General features: G+C 40.3%; 1 long non-coding RNA gene across 1 annotated transcript; it reads right to left on the bottom strand.

Annotated features, from left to right (window-relative positions):
• Positions 1–505: 505 nt before the first annotated feature.
• Positions 506–18,602, bottom strand: LOC148188233 (uncharacterized). The gene is made up of 3 exons (XR_015777891.1): positions 18,463–18,602; positions 13,436–13,756; positions 506–1,415 (listed from the first exon to the last, which is right to left on the bottom strand). It is a non-coding gene; the product is annotated as an uncharacterized LOC148188233 (long non-coding RNA).
• Positions 18,603–19,515: the final 913 nt, after the last annotated feature.

The following is a 19,515-nucleotide window of genomic DNA, read 5'->3' on the forward strand; positions in this document are numbered from 1 at the left end:
ACCAATGTTTAAAATAATAATTTAACCAATAGCCAATACAGATGTATTTTTTTGTTGCCAAATTGGGTTTCTGTTGTTACTTATTCACCATGTTTTCCCATGGAAAGAAATCAGTCCTCATCTGTTTTCATTAATCACACAAATGTATGAAACAGCCTTTAATGTAACCTTCTTTGTCATGAAAAACATTGTTTTTTTTTAAAAAACTGCTTCAAAAGCCTTTTTACTATATATATTATCAGACATCAACAAGTTTCTCCTTCAAACTACTGTATTTATGAGTCTCACCAAAACTAAATTTTACATTATATTTTAACACATCATGAGAACATTATGATTTAGCTTTGCCCAATAATCATTTTTACTGGATAGAGCTTGAATGCATCATAATGTAACTCAATTCCACTATTAATTCAGGTCACTAGCTGTTAACAGTCAACATGAACACAAATTTGTTGTTCACAATGTAGCATTATCAGGGATAAATGGGGGCGTCCCTTGTCCAATGTGAGTTTACTGCGCCTTTCTGTCCCATCCTGGAGATCCCTAATCATCCCATACATGTTTTCTTTTGTCACCGAGATGACGCAACAGAAAAACATTGGCCACTGCAATTCGTGTGTCATTATATTTGCCGATAGGCTCAAGGCAGTCACCTAGGTGAATATCAGCCGATACTGATGTTCAGCTGATAAATAGGTGCATCCCTGGTTGTATGTGTTCAGGTTCTGTCAGCGCAGGTTTAGTTTTACTTTTTAGTTTTAGTGGATTTTTACCCTCATGACAATCTAACACAGTCAAAGGTTAAATGAATCACCTCCCGAGGCAGAAAGACAAAATGCTACAAATGTAATGCATATGGGCCGTCTAGCTGAAACATATTGGGCTTTTAAAATTACTTAAAAATTACTTAACAATAAACCAACTGATTAAAAAAAAACTGAATGAAATGTGAAATTAGCAGGTGTGAGGATGTGTGGTTACAGAACGATGAAGCGTATGTACATGGCAAGTAGATCCATCAAAAACACATTCAATTTATGTATAAAGGGTTGAAAAATTAACACCAGCTACCAGCCAAATGCTGGTAAAATATGCAAGTGGCTGCTAGATTTGCTTCACTTACCAGCCAAAAAAACAATGGTTTTCTGTTGAGTGGCTGTTAGATTTTAGAGTCCACCAGCCAAAGTGGCAGGTGGACAAAAAAGTTAATTTCCAACCCTGTGTATAAGCCATTATTTTCCTTGTGCATTGAAAAGATTAGAGATTAGAGGGTAAGTAGATTAATGGAAATGGATATGTAAACTGGTATATTGATGGATAAGTGAAATTTATAATACAGAAACACTGTTACCTTGAGATCACTCCTTTGTCAAAGCGTGCCAGGTGTTCCTCAGACACGAAGTGTTGGCCAACTGAAACACACACAGAGAACACACACACATATACTGAGGTTAGAGAGAGACAAGCTGGCTTCATGAATAGAAAGACTGTTTAACCAAGAGGTCACGGGTTCAATCTCTGCAACAGCTGAAGTGTCACCGGACAACACCATGAAAAGCTACCGACTTACCCGTGAGCTGCACGACAGAACAGCTCCACAATAAAACACGCCAGTCACTTTGAGTCATTTTAAAGCAGCAAATTATTGTCTTTCTTTCACACACACACGCACACACGCACGCACGCACGCACACACCGAACAGGCGTGCAATGAGAGCGCAGGATTTAGGCTCTTTCTGTAAAGTTGGCATAACTGAATGCAAGTGTTTTGATGTCAGTATTTAATTATAAGGAATATAAAGGATATAAGGAAAGCATCCACTGCAGGCAGAGCAGGGGTCATCATTAAATACACAATCAAACAGCTACAGTCCAATCAATTATCATCACATATAGAGACATGAGATGAATCAATGTCAACATTTGTAATAATTCTGACAAACAACACAGAGGGACTAATAGTGCAAAAAGCTATTCACACTGCAGAGTAAATTACATTATAATTAGCCTCTTTTAAAAGGCTGCACTTAACACTCAAATGTTTTGCTTTGCTTCTTGAGTGCTGCCATTAATAAACGTTTGGATATTTACAGAATTGTCCCAACATGATTACCATCGAGCTTATTGTGAACACTTGCTGTTTGCCGTGAGGAAATCACTGAGGATAACTCTATTGGACAATATCATTTCAGTGTTTGGCTGCTTAAAGCTATCCAGGAGGGACATGACTGGTGACACACTGTAACATAAATTCTGTTTCATGCTCTTTTTCTTTCTGCTTGAGACTGTCGGGATAAACATTTAAAGGCGTTTAAATCTTGATATCTGAAAGCAATCTTAATGCACACATGCGTTCTGCAGTGTGGACAAAGCGATGCACCAGCTTGGAGTGCTAAGCCTCCTGCTCCGGTTTGATAAATATAACTTCAAAAGAAGCAGCCAAACAGCTTTAGCTGGCCGACTGCACAATGAGCATAATAACTCCCCACCCCCTGGGAGCTCCAGCCTAGTTCATTTACCCTTGCAGAGCGCTGCCATGTCTGTATGTGCACATGTGTCTTTGTTTCACGGCGAGCCTCTCGGAGGCTCCCCACCTTCTGCTCTGTACAAAGCGGATGTATAGAGGAACCTTTTGGACCTCATTTTTACAGAGGAAATGCATCCCCCCTCCCTCTCCTCCCTTCTATTTGCCCCTCACATGTAATGCCTGATTGACCACAGCACCCCTTAAAGAGGTCAAAGGGCAGACAAAACAGTCTGGTGTCATGGCAACCTGTGTGCCACCAACCAGAATGGTAAGGGGGAAAGAGGGGGGGGTCCAATGAGCTGTCAGTTAAATCCTGAGAGCGCTGCCTTGTGTTTAGGCTAATGTGTGTGCAACATACAAACACATACACGCACACATAATGCACCTGCACTGTGAAAAGGCACCTCCTAATTTGCTCTCCAGAATAATCAAGCCAAATCCCTCCACGCAATGCAGTGAAGTGTAGCACCTATCAGAGTATCAGATGGCGTGCAGGGTGATGTGTGTTCACTGTTGCTGCACGTGCTTGCGCGCGTGTTCGTGTGCACGGGAGACACTTGCGTAAAAGGTTCTTTGTGACCGCTCGATGCAGTGGCAGTGTTTACGTGATGGGGGAGGGGGGCTAACGGATAAATGGGAAGCAAATGCATTCAGATCAATACTAAGCTGAGAGAGGGTGAGCGGGGTTGAGAAGAGAGAGTGGAAGGTGGTGAGTAGAGAGGGAGGGGCCACAGAGGGACTGATTAATCATTCCTGTATTGTTATTGACTTTCTGTTAAAGGGGGTGAGTCAGACTCTGAATTATGTGTTTGTGTGTGTGCGCATATGTGTATGTGTGTGTTGCAAGGTACTCAATGAGAGCACAAAGTCATCAATTACAGTCCTGAACTTGCCAAAGGTTTGGCACTGTAGCCGGTTTAGTCGTGCTCCGACTACCTTTTTCATTGCCTGTGTGTACTTACACCTTTTAGGCAGTTAGTTTGCATATTCAGCTCAACAGCCGTGAAAGATTTAATTATTCATGTTTTGTAAAAAGAGCTAATATGCTGTTCCAGTTTGAACAGGAACGGGGAAGCGAAGGAGGCGAACAGGAAATCCCCTGTGAGGAGTTAATGAGGAGCTGACGACCGAACAGACACAACAGAGAGGGAGGGAGGGAGGGAGGGGAGGCTGCTCGAGGTGGAGGAGGGGAAACACTGCCCTGACATCTGACCCTCTGGCTGTGACCTTGTTCATTGTCTGAGAGGGCAGAGAATGGACACACCTGAGCGCCAGCCACGTGTGAGCATATAAACACACACGTGCACATGCGATATCTTAAAAGGTACTTTGCAGCTGATGCTCTGCCCAATCCCAACCAAAAAACCTCTAATTAAATAAATAAAATTGACATAATTAGTTTTCAATTATAACAGCGCGAGACAAACGTCAGACATTGCCACAGGCAGTGTTTTCTCCTAATTACGACCCTTTTAAAAACAGCAACTTGTCAGAGGACGGAGGGCCAAACTAACTGAATGAAAACCCCCATTCAGTGTTACCTTGAACTTGAACAATGAGACTGGTGTTTGTGCTGGGGCCACTTCCTGACCTTTCCATCCCTCTGTGGAAGCAACCAACCGCAGCCTCTCCTTTCATCTTACAGATGTGACCCTGCTGACCCACATTGACCAAAGAACAGCCGTTAACTGCAGGTTTTTCTTCCACTACTGATATCTGCATCTTTGACTTGTAAGTTTGTTTCCTGTGATGTCTTACACACTGATGTTTAATGTTTAAAGACCTTCACTTCAATCACACTGATTTTTTTGTGCTCAGGAGCTGTTGAGGTGACTGTTTTCACCCTAAACCACGAGGTTCATTTTCTAATGATTCACTGAGCAGACAGACAATAAACACAATGATTCCTCCTCCTCCCCCTTCACCTTCCTTTATTCTTGTCCTCCCATTGCTCCAGCATCAAACCCTTTCCTCCTCCCTCAGACGGTTTCTCTCTCGCTTTTTCACCCACTTGTCTATACCTCACAGACGGCCTGTTTCTTTACACCTTCAGCTTTCTTTTCCCTCTTTCTTCACATCGTACCCACCTCCTCTCTGTCTGGCACCGGAGAGCTGGCACACTCGAGGGTGTCGTTGTGTGACGCGGGCAGCTGACACCTCCAGCGCCACTGCAGAGCAAGTGTATCACCGCAACGCATAATGGAAAGCCTTGCGAACGCCATCAATATGTTGCCAGAGGAGACGTAGTGACACTTCAATCTACTTCATCTATAAACTTGTGTGCTTTTTAAGGCTGCAGCGAATTAGGGCTGCTACAGTTTTAATTTTGCAAAGCCTCCAGTGCTTTAAAAAAAAGAAAAAAAACATCAAAGCAAAAAATGAATCAAATCTTGATCTCAAAATCAAAAAGTCAAACTGAATTGTGGATTTAGAGCATTGTGACACCCATACGGCAAATTATGTTTGCTTTTTTTTATTCAATTAATTCAATTTTTTGAATGACTGATAATTGTTCAAGCTTTAAAATGTCAAAAAATGTTAACAAAAGTCCTGTGATCAGTTTATGGACTATTGTTAAATTACTTGTTTTGTCTGACAAACAGTACAAAACTTAAATTTACAAGTATATAATTTAAATGTCAAAAAAAAAAAAAATACAGGTCAATACAACTCCCATTCACCAAATATGAAGCTACATTAGTTAGCTTAGCTTGGAACAAAGACTGAGAACACCAGGAAACAGATGAAGGAAACAGGATTTACCTATCAGCACATTTAAAGTTAACCTATTAACCCATATTTGTTCTATCAGTAAAAAAAGGTGCTGGTCGGAATAATTTATCATCTTTGGACAGAACCAGGGTGACTCTCTTCCCTGTTTTCATTTTTTTGTGTTAACCTAAGATAACTGGTTACTGGCCGTAGCATTTCATTTACCAGACAGATATGAGAGTGGCATCGATATTCTCATTTAACTCTTAGATAGCTAGCAAATTATCTAGCAAAAAGAGACATATTTCAAAAACAAATTTTGACAGGGACAGCTTTTCTGTCTCTGTGATTTTGTCCTGAATTTACCTGAGCCAGACAGCCAAGTGACAATCCTTACATCTGATATGACACTGAAGACAGTGTGATTGTGTGGGTGGGTGGTGACTATTTCCTGGTCTGCAGTTGAGCTACCCCATGAGAAGTTATGAATAGACAATGCCGGATGACATCAACAAGCCCATTCCTCAGGAACCTGCTCCATAAATCATACATGAGAGACGTACTGAAGGGGACACGATGCCAGCAGCAGGGAGAGCTGTGCTAGAATTATCACTCTCACACACAGTTTCACTATCTCTCGCTTTTTACCCAACCCCCAACTCCTGAGGCTCTTTAGATTTCTCACAGACATCTAAAGAGCCTGAGAGGAGAGGGGAGATGGTGAGGATCAAAACTTGAGACTGAACATAGAAGAAAAAGACGAGACTGAAGGAGTGAATGTGGTGATAAAGACAGATCAAATGTGGAGCGAGACGGAGGAGACAGACATGGGGGAAGAGAGGAAAAGAGGGGAATGAGATAGTTTGGCGAGGTAAGAGGCAACGCTGAGACCTACTAATGCAGATCTGAGGAATTCTCACTGCTGACTCTAAACACATTCCTAGAGCCTGCAAATATTAACCCCCACCTCGCCACCTCTGCCTCTGTCTGAATGCGCCAGGCAGCCACCTGGGTCCACCATGAGGAAACTATTCATTGATATCAACTCGGCTACTGGAAGAGATTTCAACATTGCAGTGGAAAGAAGGAAAAACAGAACAAGGCATTATATTCAATGCAGTGCAGCCTCACAGTACACACATTGCCACATGCTAACAAGTAAGGGTTGGGTACTACACTATTTTCGAGGGTCCCAACTGATTTAGGTGTGTATTACGTCAAATGGTGCCAAATTTTGGTGCCTGAGAGCACAACTGCGTGAGAACGCCACGTTAAAGCAGAAGTGCCATGAAGCCGGCTGTGGCAACAGCAGGTTCAGACAGGAGGTGGAAGTGTCCTGGAGCCAGAAAGCCCTCCATGATCCGAAACTATTGCTGTTAGGACAACAGTTTGGCGTCTGTACTATTTTATTCTAGAAATAGTATCACTGATGTTTGTAATTGTGTTTTAAGGCGGTCTACTTATTTTTAAAAGTACACACACACAACAAAGCAGAAAGACAGACTACAAGAGCAGAGAAAACAGATTCACTGGTGGACCAGTGCAAAGTAGGGATGTCCCAGTCTACTCAAAAGGATCGGTATCTGGCCCGATTAACACACTTTTTAATTGATCTGGATCAGTTATTTTGAGCACGTGCCCCACCCGATTCTTTGTTTCCTTCTGCAGTCACACAGGTGCCATAAACGGAGAGCATGATTTGCGGCAGATATTTACGTTTTATTGCAATGCTGCTACTCTATTAAGTAGGAACTGATTTTTTAAATGTTCAACTTAAGCTGCTACACCACTTTTAATTTCTTGTCACTGGAAATGTTTAAGTTCAGCTATAACATTACTGTAAAGTGGAATTTTGATTACATTACTCATTTATAGTGTTCTGTACTTTTATTACAGTGCTACACTAAGTGGATTTGAGAACAAATTCTGAAAATACATTTTAGTTTGTTTACTTTGTTATTTTGTTGAAAAAACTAATGCTGCAGTAAGTGGCATTGTGATAAGAGCCATATAAAAATATTTTTAGTTTGCTTACTTTTATTTTGTTAAAAAAAATTACAAACTGTTTGGATGCAGACATTTTTTCTTGTTTTGCATTGCAGAGTGATTAAATTGTCAAGAATATACACTGGATTGATATTAATAACTTTAAAGTACTTGCAATGTGCACTGTGCAGATGTATCAGCAGACACTCAATATCAAATAACTCCAATCAGGCAAAAAAAAACTTAATCAGGACATCCCTAGTGCAAAGTATTCATTCATTCAATCAACCATTAACTCTACAACTGTTATTGGAAGAGAGGTAGCAAGACTACGTCACCCATGCAGCTTGTTCAAAAATGACATTTTTGTTATTGGACAAAACATAAAGTACCAAGAAAGTACTGCAGTACCGACTTCTAGTTATCAGTACATATGTGAACTGTATCCTCCCTACTAATGAGTTGTAGTCTGTACTCCAATACCTAGACAACACGTAACGTGATATAGGCAGACCTCATACATGATTGACAACTAAGCAGTCTGACCATTTCTTTATGCTGAAAGACACCAAAGCATAAAGAACATCAAAATATGCAAGCAATGGAGCTCTCACGCTGCTGTTGAGAAAAATGTTTGAGAGCTGTATTGTGGATGGGGGTGTACTTTAGGATTTAGACCGGTCAGATGTAGATATTAACTAGAGCCTGACTGATACGGGATTTTTAAAACCAATGCCGATTTTATAGTGGAAAAATTCACCAATACTGATATGGCGACTGATATAGTGAATTTTTGAGCTGGAATGAAAATAGATCATTTCTGATTTGGATTGTGCACTGATTTTGCATGGATGTGACCATGCAGATTATGTGGTATTCATCTTAGCCCCTAGGATACCATGATAGCATGATAATGGACTTTTGAGGCCGATATTGACACAAGTCAAGTTTAAAAGACAAGATTTTTTTTTAGCTACTTTTTTAAAAATTTAATCATAACAAATTTTTGATTATTACACAGAATTATGACCAAGATATGTGCAGAGCGGGACATATTACAGTTGAAAAAAAGACCTTAAATAAGTTTGTCAGTAGGGGGTTGATGGTTGGTGGGGGTGAGGATTTAGCTTTTCACAAATTTAAAAACTAATTTTTGGAAAAGTCAATCAATAATGTGATGTTGACAAAAACAAAAAAGGACAAGAGTGTGTACTGCACCCACACCCCAGAGTTCGCCTTTCTTGAAATTCATCTTTATAATAGGCAGCAGTTGCAAGCACGCATAAATTTAATGTCCAAATAACTACATTTACAAGATGAAAGTGATAATTGTTGTGAACACTTTCTACATCATCAATGGGGAACTAACATTAACTGAGCAAAGCAAAGATCAGCATTAACATTAACCAACACTGACCAACACACACTACAGCATTAGATAACACCAAACAACTCTGGGTTAAAGGAGTTGTCCGTTTCACCTCAAAACCCTGCGCCTGCTCAGCCTCTTAGCTTTCCCGCAGCAAACGCTACAGCAACGAGTCTAATCACTGCTGGAGACATATCGTGAATAACACAGCGGAGCACTCCACCTCCCCTCATTTTGTTATTCTCATACAGGCAGGAGACTGAGGTGCTTTCAAATGAATTAATTCATTAGTTAATGTAACTTTTTAAAATAAAGAGGCTGCAGATCATTTATCTTCACTGTCAGTCATGTTTTATATTGTATTTCAATGGAATGAGAACACCAGTGGATGGTGCAGGAGTGGTACAGAGTACAGCTTTCTGGAGCAAGAGACTGAAAGTTGTGGCCCTCTCTTGATTCACTGAATTGAGAATTAATTTTTAATTGAATCAAACACCAAAGAATCATAATCGAATCACAAAGTTCCCAAAGATTCCCACCCTTACTTGTCCTTAATGTCTGATGGATAACCTTCTCACATAACGGTGACATGGTTTCAAAACTACCTTAAACATATCTTTAGCACTTCATCATCGCAATTTTGTGTTTCCTGTTGGCTGACATATACACACTGATACCAATATATCTATGAGACTAGACAACATGTTGCCCAGATTGCTCAACTTCAAGTTATCTCTTTTCAAATCTGTTAAGTGCTGTGTGTAGCAAGCTATACATACTTAGCATTTATCAAGTGCAGATGGGTTAAAAAACCCAGCAAAAATATGCTATTTATCAGCAGTAAAAAAGTACGCAATACCTCACTTTAACAATACTCCGGTACAATTTGCAGTCCTGCATTCAAGATTTGACTAGTATGGGAATATTAGTGACAAATTATCTTTAAAGTATCAAAAGTAAAAATACGTCTCATGCAGAATGGCCCTTTTGTTTCACCTATTACAATCAATGCATTATATTCTACAAGGTAATGTTTTGTAAGTAATTAGTAACTATTGGACAAGTGTAGTGGAGTAAAAAGTAAATGTCAAAATCTATAAAATACTTATCCTCAGCAGAGACAAAGCATCTGCAGTGGGGCTGCACCATATATCGTTTTTTTTTTTAAATTTTCATAGAGATGTCAACTTGCACAATTAACACATTTTGGAAGAGTGTAATACTGCACTCGGATTTTTAGAATTACTTGAGTTCAGTAAAAAATGTTCTTTAAAATGCATCTATCATTATTTTTCAATTGGTGCATTTTGTGTTCAGTTCAATGTTTTTTGTTTTTTTACTCAACAAGCAATTTGTTTTATTTTAGCAGTACACTGAAAGCAGCAGAAAAGCAGAATCAAGTACACTTTAATGTCTGTTATTTACAAGCAATATTATTGTGATGTTCAACTACGTTGAACAAAATTTCCTCACATTGGGCAGCCCTCAGCAGTGATCAACCATCTCACACCACATAAACAATATTAACCAGCAACTCTCAATAATATGAAGACATGCGACTACTGCAATTAGAACAAAACACAAGAACTTGCCAGCAGTCAGAGATTTAAACTGGTGAAACTTTGTGCGACAGAGAGAAACATTATCAGTATTGCTCATAAAGTAGAAAAGCCCTATGGGTATCCAGATGGAGCTCTCTCAGCTTCAGCCCCATTTCAGCCCCCATGTCCTAGAGAAGGCCGACAAACACTGATGCAACTGGAACACTGAGTCCGGGGGGAATAGCTCTCGCTCAGACCGTGAGAGAGCGTTAGTACATCCACAGCGGTCACATGGTGCAGCGCTTTCTCTCCACACCGGACCCCAATGCCTGGTGTGTGTGGCCCTTTTTCCAATCCCTTTCACACCAGAGCTACATAATTGATAGCGAAGGCCGAGTTATGTTTGAGAAAGTGAACACATTAATGGCTTCCTCTGCGCTCTAAAGTTTAGATGTGCTTGGATCAGTAAGTGGCGGCCTCAAGTTGAAGAGGCTTTAAATAACTGATACATTCATTGTCAGTACAATAAGCCAGGGTAAGCCATTATTCCTGCCAAAGATTCAGTTTTGTTATAGAGAAGCTGGGCTTTGGAGATGTACTGAATGCCTTAAATACCGCTATGCACTTAGTGTTATGATATGATAGACTGTCTTGACAGCACAACAGCAATCATTAGTCATAGAAGGATTCTTTTTCTGTTTTCAATTTGTTGGTAAAAAATGCACAAGTTAAACACGCTCAACATTTGAATAGTGAAATATGCACAACCCACCAATATAAACAGTTGGTGCATTTGACCTTAAGCTTCACGTTGCTTGCAAGGAATTTGTCATCAGCATAAGACAGCATCCAAATAATCATTGTTCAGAGCTACGGTATGTGCAAACTATCTCTCTGCTATCTACATGACAACAAGCATCAAAACATGCAACAAAAAATGTGGGTTTAATGATTTAACGGTACAACACTAACCATGTGTTAAAGTATTTAAAAAATGGTTTAATACCAAAAGAAAGTATGTCCACTGCCAGATGTGTTTGAGCCACAGGAGACAGACAGCCTCTAAACTGCTTAACTGGACGAGCATGGTGGATAACTGTACCAACAACCCTTTCAGTTGTGCAGGCTGAGGTGTCACATCGAGCCTTCGCTGCTGGATAACATTTAAAACACTTATTAATTCAGGCATCAAGGTCAGTATGTGGTACAGTTCACCTGCATGTGTGTTCGTCAAGCAGAGCTTAAACAATTCATATGGTAGAAATTAAATCTTCAATATTTATAATGGATTATCAAAAAACAATTTATTTCTTTTGTACCAACAATTCACAGATCCTGACTTTGCAAATTTGCATGTGACAGTTTTCTGTGACAGTAAATTGCCTGGTTTGGGGCTGTTAGTTGAACAAAAACATTTTAAGCCATTACTCAATAAAATATCTGGCAGATTAACTGACAATAAAAATAGTGACTGATGTAATGTCTTGCAAATTAAATTAACAAGATTTGCATTTTATGACTTTACTTTCAATTTATTTGCTATTATGAATATTTTAGTTTTGTCAGGATACTGTAATTTCTAACTTCAACACAATACTTTTAAAAATATCAATAACTGATTCCATTCTTGATACCATGAATAAATACTTACACAGGGGGTTTAAAATTTAATTTTGTCATGAAAAGATGAATTTAACAAGGCTGCAATACGACAGCTTTTCTTAGCTTATAGCAACGGACGAGCGAGAAAGCCCATCTTTACTGGTGAATTGATACTGCTGAAATTAGTATTGAAACAGTGTCAAATATTCAGAATCGATATGTATCAGTACAATGATATTGTTGACAACACAAACTGAGACTGAGGAGGAATAGCTCCTCATCGCATCAGAAATTATGATAAATAAGGAGTTAATTCACTTAAAATGAAATGGTCAAAGTTAATTCATTGGCCAAGTTCGTCTCTCAAGTCGAGATGAAATGTGTGCATATGAATAAGGCCTAATAAGCAGCTAAGCATCTATGTATCTATCTATGTATCTGACCATGGAAATGTTCACAACATTTGAGATAAAATTTGTCAGTGTTTGACAAACGACTTTGCTTTTTATCCATTGCTCGATTAAAACATCTTAACTAATTCCACCAACAGACAAATAAATGTGCTTAACTGAGCTAACCCGCCTTTGCTAACGCCCGTCTACGGACGCAAAGAGCCACCTACCATCAAGGTCAGCAGTCATTGACTTTGGGTTCAGTATTAAGATTCGACATTCAGACGCACCTATCACGACTACCATCATCCCACAGTCACCCTCTGATCCACCGATCAGGGAAACTCTGTTTCTGCCCTCTGTCAAATGGCGCGCCCTGGCAGTGAGATAACTGGGGTGTCTTTGTGAGTTTGTTTGCATGCAGTCAGGGGTGCAGATACTGAGCGCTCCTATCAGGTCTCCATGGAGATGGTAAAGGCTTGTTAAACGCATGGATAGGCTGAGAATATATAACAGGTCCTCAAGCGTACATGCAGGGGACAACAGTAACTTGTCAGTATTAAACAATGGAGGCTGAGAACAAACAGGATGGCGAGGATGCTGCATGGGCACAAAGCATGAAGGTATTCAGAGAGGTACGTTTGGTGTTAGTGGACACTGTCAGACATACAGTTGAGGTACACATACTGAGACCACAAACAAACAGTAAGGGGAAGTAGCGGGTGGACCGTGTCAATTCCTGAGCAGGGAGTTTGATGGCCAAATAATTGAAATACTTGGTTATGTTTTCAACAGTTTCATCTCAGCTGAAACCAAAGTTAGGCCAAAAACATCAACTCTCTGACACAATACTTTAACACAGTGCATGTAAAGATTTACAAAGACAGTGACCAACACACAATAATGGCACAAAAGTGAGCGCCCCGACCCTGTTCTTCCTTCCCCTACGTCCTCACAACTGGGCCCCAAAACCAGCCTGCGTCTGTCAGCGCTGTTTCAGCAAATATACATATACTGTCAAGCAAATACAGGAGATTAAGGACATGGCTGAGTTAAGGGAGAAGCTTGGAGAAGGGAAAATGTTGCAGTAGGAGTGAAAGAAAGGAAAACGACTTTACAAACCAACAGAAACCATGGCAGAGCTGATCATAGAAATCAAGGAGATAGACAGCGAAAACAAGAAAAGACAGAAATTATATGCGTACACGATTACTTTTCTTTCGAAGTAGCCGCTCAAGATGGAAATAACACAATGTAAGAGAATTAAAGCTTATGTTGGATGGGTCAGCCCTTTTTTCTTTACCTTTTCCCGCGTTTCTCTCCCGATTACAACTTGATTCCTCCTCTCCGTCCCCTCTTCCTCACTCTGGAGTTATTGCTTTCCCTCTTGACTTGCAGCCTTGCATCTCTATTTCACTCCAGTCTCGTCACATTTTATCCGCTGTTGCCTCATCTCCTCTTCCTCAGACACCATTTCTCTTTTCGTCACCCCTCCATGCTAAGGACTTTGACGGGAAGCATGCCTTGTGGACAAAGGATATGAATGGCGTGAGGAAAAGTACAGTATCAGTACTTTTTCTTGCAGCGCTGAGCTGGAGCTGTCCAGAACCGGTTCTCCCGTGTGCTATATGGGGAGGACAAACACGCAAAAGTCTCAGTGTTGCAGAGAGAGGTGAGAAAACGGAGAATTCAAGAGAAGGAGGGAGAAGGCATCAGTCATCGTGTGTGTATCTGCGTGTGTATGTGTGTGTAAGAGAGTGTGCATGCATGCAGGGTAGGAATGAAGGAGAGGGGAGAGGGAGGGACAGAGATTGAAAGAAAGGAAGGTGGGAGGGAATAGGAGGAGTATACGTGGAGAGAGGAAAAGGGGAGGAGACATTTTTCTCTGTTTTCCTGTTCATATTTTTTTCTACACCCCCCTCTTTTTTTGTGTGTGTGAAATGATCCCTATACTGTCTCTGTGTACACAACCACCTTGTCAATAGGTCATTATTCTGCCTTTCCACGACTGTTTTTCCCCTTGTCATATTCCCCTTTGTTGAAGCCAGCTGTGTCTTTAAGCTCGTGCACTTGAACTCAGAGTGCTTTTCTTTCTCGGTGTACTTCCCCTCCGCTGGCCCCCCAGCACACAGGAAAGAGACACAGCTTGCAGGAGGGAGGGAGAGAGAGAGAGTGATAGAGAGAGAGAGAGAACAGGACAGAGGGGCAAAAAGGGGCAGAGAGAAATGCAGATGGGGGAGGGGAAAGGTTTGTAAACGCTTGTTCAAGGCTATGGAAGACTTGGAAATCGTTTCGAGAAATACATATGACATTTAAACATCAAAAAGCGAGTTAATCAAAGTAATTACAAGTTTTATTCCTACTGTCAAGGGCCGCGTCCGTATTAAAGAGATGTCTAATGTAGGATAGGTAAAAGAATAGACTGCTGTTGAAATACTGATTTGCAGTATAAAGTATGGCCATGTGTTTGCAACATCATGAAAGCGTTATATCGAGAAAGTGCAAGGTTAAGGTCAGACCATTATGCAGAGCCTCACATATCTGCACAAAATCTCCATGGCAACTGCTGACATACAGGTGAAATGTTTCATAATAAGACAATTCGTTTGTGTTGTGGGTCACAAAGTGGACTATTATACCAGCTTATGCTTTTATCTATTTGTCTGTTTTTTATATGGAAAAGAAAGAGAGTGGGCAGTCCACTCACCTTGACTGATTTAATTGTTGAGACAGCAGAGGGGGAGACAGAGGGGAGTCAGGAGATCTGGCAGGATTCGATCGCAGGCCAGCGGGGGCACGCCGTAAACTGAACCACCCGACGCCTCTCACAGCACAGACTTGCATATGTTAAATAGTTCTGCATTATACAAGTAGTCCCTGAGCATTTACGTATGCAGTGCCAGAGTTTGTACAGTAGGTTAATAAACACGTCTCGCATTAAAGTCTAATGTAACTGGAGGGCATTTTAAAACTTTTAAGCAACAGATTAAGCTAAACAATAGGAAAATAAAAGGTGAAAAGGGTTTTCACAGACAGAAGAAAAAGAATAAACTCAACTGGTCTTTGAGCATTCATAGCTGTGCCAAACAAAGAGATAATAAGTGCAGGATTGTGTCAGAAAATCCCAGAGTTTCCCATCTCACTTCCTCGTATTTTAAAAACCAAAAGTGGCCTGGAGTTTCACATTTGAGTTTCAAAACATCAGCAGTGAGCTGGGAGGGAATTCAGGGGATTCAAATGAGTGCTTCTTTGAAATTACTCTTAAAAAACAGAACAGACGGCAGTAGTTTAGTTTAAGTAGGAAATCACTTGAAAGGTAATGCACAGCAAGTTTGTTGAATTCCTATTTATTTTACAATCACTGATTTATTCATCAATGATCATGATGAATGTATACTCGTCTTTATCCTCTTCTGCATTGTATTGTTTACTCCTAATGCACTTAGAAGATGGCTGGAGCTGTAATGTATGCTGTGTTTAGACTGCGACCATGTGAACCATAGAGAGGGACTGAAATATAGGCAATTAAAAAGTCACCAAACAAATTAAATCCAGTGAGAAATTACTTTCTTGTTGATTTAATCCTGTCTGAGGCTTAGATCAATAAGATATAAGGGTGGATATAAGGCTGTCTTATCTACAGAGAAAACATGAGGGGAGGGAAAATGTCAACATGGCATGCACACACAGCACAGAACCCTAACACTGTAGGGCCGTCTGAAAAACTCGAATGAGGCCGGGAGATTTTTTTCTTGGAAATGTCAGAACTAATCTCATTTTTGCAGTTTATAATGTTGTTAACTTGATATTTGATTTGAAATATCAACTGTGTCAACTACAATATTTATATGAGGTTTGCGCCTCACGCCATAGATCACTGTTTCCAAACCTGTTCGGCGTGGTATCCTTTTATGCTAAAAACGATGTCAGCTCAGGACGCCTTGTATCAGGTTGCATATGTATCTATATGAACTGTGAGAAGTTCAGGATTGATGTTCCCTTCTCAGACTGGTTAATGTTTTTGTTATTTTAAGGCCCAGAAACACCAAACCAACAAATAACTCTCCATACCAGCAGGCAACAGTCTGTACATGTTTTTCAAGAAGGGAAATCAGAAGACCGATAGGATGGATTCAAGATGCTTATTAGCCAGTTATCACATTCACAACATAACCCACGTTAAAAGACCAAAGCATATTTACCATGTGCTAGCAAACAGCAACACAAACAAGTACGAATCGTTTCTGGTACAGGCTCAAAAAGAAATAAAAAATGTATCCAATATAAAAGGTTTGTTTCAATCTCATGCCCTCTTGCAATTTGTTCACCTTCTTCACAACCTTTTCTCTGAGCTGAAGTGCTAATCTGTGTGATTCAATTCACAGATGGGCCCCACCTTCACAAAAAGCAAGTCAACATTCTGAATCCACCGAAAAAAACTTACAAGGACCAACGAGAGAAATCAGTGAAGGGCACACCACAAAAACTAGGGTGACAGATGCTCACCAACAACCCACTAACATTGGTCATTGACTGTTCCTGTTTCAGGGTCCTTAAAGTCCAGAAAAGGTCGAACTCTCAAGTTTCACAATAAAAACACAGCACACTCACCACAAATAGTTTGCCAAATTGTCATGGAATTGTGAAATGGCAGACAGAAAAAGTTTGCAGAGTATGGAGCAGCTTAGGAGCCACATATCTCCATCAGGAGCTGGTGGAGACCAAATATAGAGCCCAAAGAGAGTGAATTCTTGTCTACATTTATCAGATGGCCACAAACAACACATCCAAATGAATGATAATGCTGCTGTGTAACTGCTCTCTGTATAAATAAGCAACTGCTAACACATTTGCCATTTCACTGTAAATGTTTCTATCAGAGTTTAACACCATATTTCTGTTGCATCCACGAAGCCAAAGACATTGCAAATTAAAAGAAAACGTTTCATTTCAAACAATTTTTTAGAGCAGAAATGCTCTCCTATTATCCTCATTTATCTTCTTATTAACTACTTTTGGATTTTTTTGTGACCTCTTTGGACCATTCAGATCCCTACATTAAAAAAACACTGCCATAGTTCAGCAGTATACCAGTTTCACAGTATAACATGGTATGGAAACTCGTGGTTATCATACCACACTATAAAAAAATGTAATTGTGCAGAGAATTTAACCCGCACATGTGCATCTCCTTTCCTTTTTTTGCCTGTCTGCCTTTTCATACATATCTACATGTAAAAAAGCGGTCTTAAGATTCTATTGCAATAAAGTCTTCAACCAAAAGAATCTCTGTTTTCAATCCTTTGAGAATCACTGAAACTGATGATTACAACAATAATAATGGCATAATATTGTATACTGTGTTACCATAAAACCATGACAGATATCGTACCATGAAAATCTCAAACTCTTACGGCCCTAAACTACTATTTTTGGCAGCTGGGACCGAGGGTCTCTTGTGATTTCTTAGCTGCTGCGTTCCATTTACCGTGGAAGTCAGACGCCAGAGCTGAGAATGGCGTCACACCTTAGCTGACCATGTTCCAGCACAAGTCTGAAGCCATTATTTTACAGTGTGGCCGCTCTAGCCAGGTTAGGATAACAACACATGATGCAGTGTTTTACAAGTTACAAACACCTTGCCAACATGACCACAAATAGCAGTTGGACAGTTTTGTATGTACAACTGATTTAATGAGACACAAATAAGACAGAAGTGCAAAAAAACAATATATTACTAAAGCAGCCATTTTGGATTTTTAGATCGAGGTTGGTGAGGTTCTCCCGACGTTTTGCGTCAGAAACCTGAGATTTCCAGTTGTAACTTTTGACTGAGAAATTGGAATCTCCCAATTCCCAGTTGAAATGGAATGCACCATTGATTCAGCATCTTTAATTGAGCGTTAGAATAAGGTTTTTGTTTTATTGCTTGTTTGTATTTTAGGAATGTGGTCACATTGATTTTGATGTGTCTTAGACATGGATTGTTTTTTTAATTTATATACTTAGCAATCCCCAAGGGGAAATTCAATTTTTCACTGTTGTCATATACACACAGGCCTAACAAATGGTGGAAAATGTCCAAAAAGAAAGCATCTGTCTGTTGGTGCGGTTTGCCTACAAGGCGCCAAACTGAGAAAAGCCAACTTTTTCAATCTAAAAAGAGGGCACTGGTCTAATGCATTGCAAATACAAATAGGTATCGACCCACTGAGAGGTGGAGAGGAGGAGGAGGAGGAGGAGGAGGAGGAGGAGGAGAGGGAGGAGAAAGGAGGGGGGGATGGGCAGATGATAAAGGTCAAAAGAGGTGTGTGCAGAATTCGCTCATACCTTTTATGAAAGAGGCAAATACACGTTCCATTCCTAAACCACATTACTGGGGACCAGCGAGGACGGAGGAGGACTGGATGCCATGGGAAACACTTCTGTCTGTTAATGCAGACAAACTATTCCCCCAGCCCAAGGACAGTCATTACCTGAGGGGAAAGAGGCCGCATGTGTGTTAGGGGAAGAGATGCTTATACTGGCGCTGATCTTGAAAGGGCCTGGCCAATCGATCGCATTAAGCTCCCTGCGAAAGAGAGAAATCAATATGTTTTTAAAGGCGAAGCAGGCTGCATGTGGTGTATGCGTGTGGGCTTCATTGATACCGCTAGACGTGTTCAAAGAGAAGCTGTTCCTGAAAAAGAACGATCACATTTCGAGGTCAAGTGGTTTCATTTCCAATACTTATCTACAAAATCATGACACTTGTGAGAGATGTGTACGTAAAAAGTGTCTGTGTGTTTGTATGACGTGTCCCTGTTTGGGTTGCCATTATCATAGCAGAATACTGGCCAAACTGATGTGGAAAATCGATAGTTTACAGATGGAGAAAGTTTTGCAGAAGCTATGTCAGGATTAGAAAGAGATAACGAAAGAAGCTGAACGACCTGTGACTCTTTGAGGAAATGAATTGCTTGTTTAAAGACACTGTAATGCAATCAGTCTTATAGTTAACAACAAGAACTGCCTATGGAGGTTCAGCTCAAGGAGATGGAGTGGGAAGGAGGTCAACAAGAGCAAAACAGTGAGAGAGAGAGAAAGACAGAAGGGAAACAAAGACAGAGAAGGCAATTTAATTTCCATCAGTTGTTAAAACAATGCTAATCAATAACAAAGACACCCACTCTTTAACACTTTCTTCCTCTCTCATCCTACATCTCTCTCTCTGTGTGTATATATATATATATTTCTATCTCTCTGGTACACACTCTCAGCAATGATTTACTCTTGAGTTGGCATCTGGGACAGCGTGTGTGATCCAGTTGTGGCAGGAGGAGTGGGAAAAAAAAATCCACACAGCTCTGACACAGTGTCCTCAATGTACCTGCACTGACACCA

This window comes from Plectropomus leopardus, chromosome 11 (assembly GCF_026936395.1).
Source record: "Plectropomus leopardus strain MGB_pleo_1.0 chromosome 11, ASM2693639v1, whole genome shotgun sequence".
NCBI lineage: Eukaryota > Metazoa > Chordata > Actinopteri > Perciformes > Serranidae > Plectropomus > Plectropomus leopardus.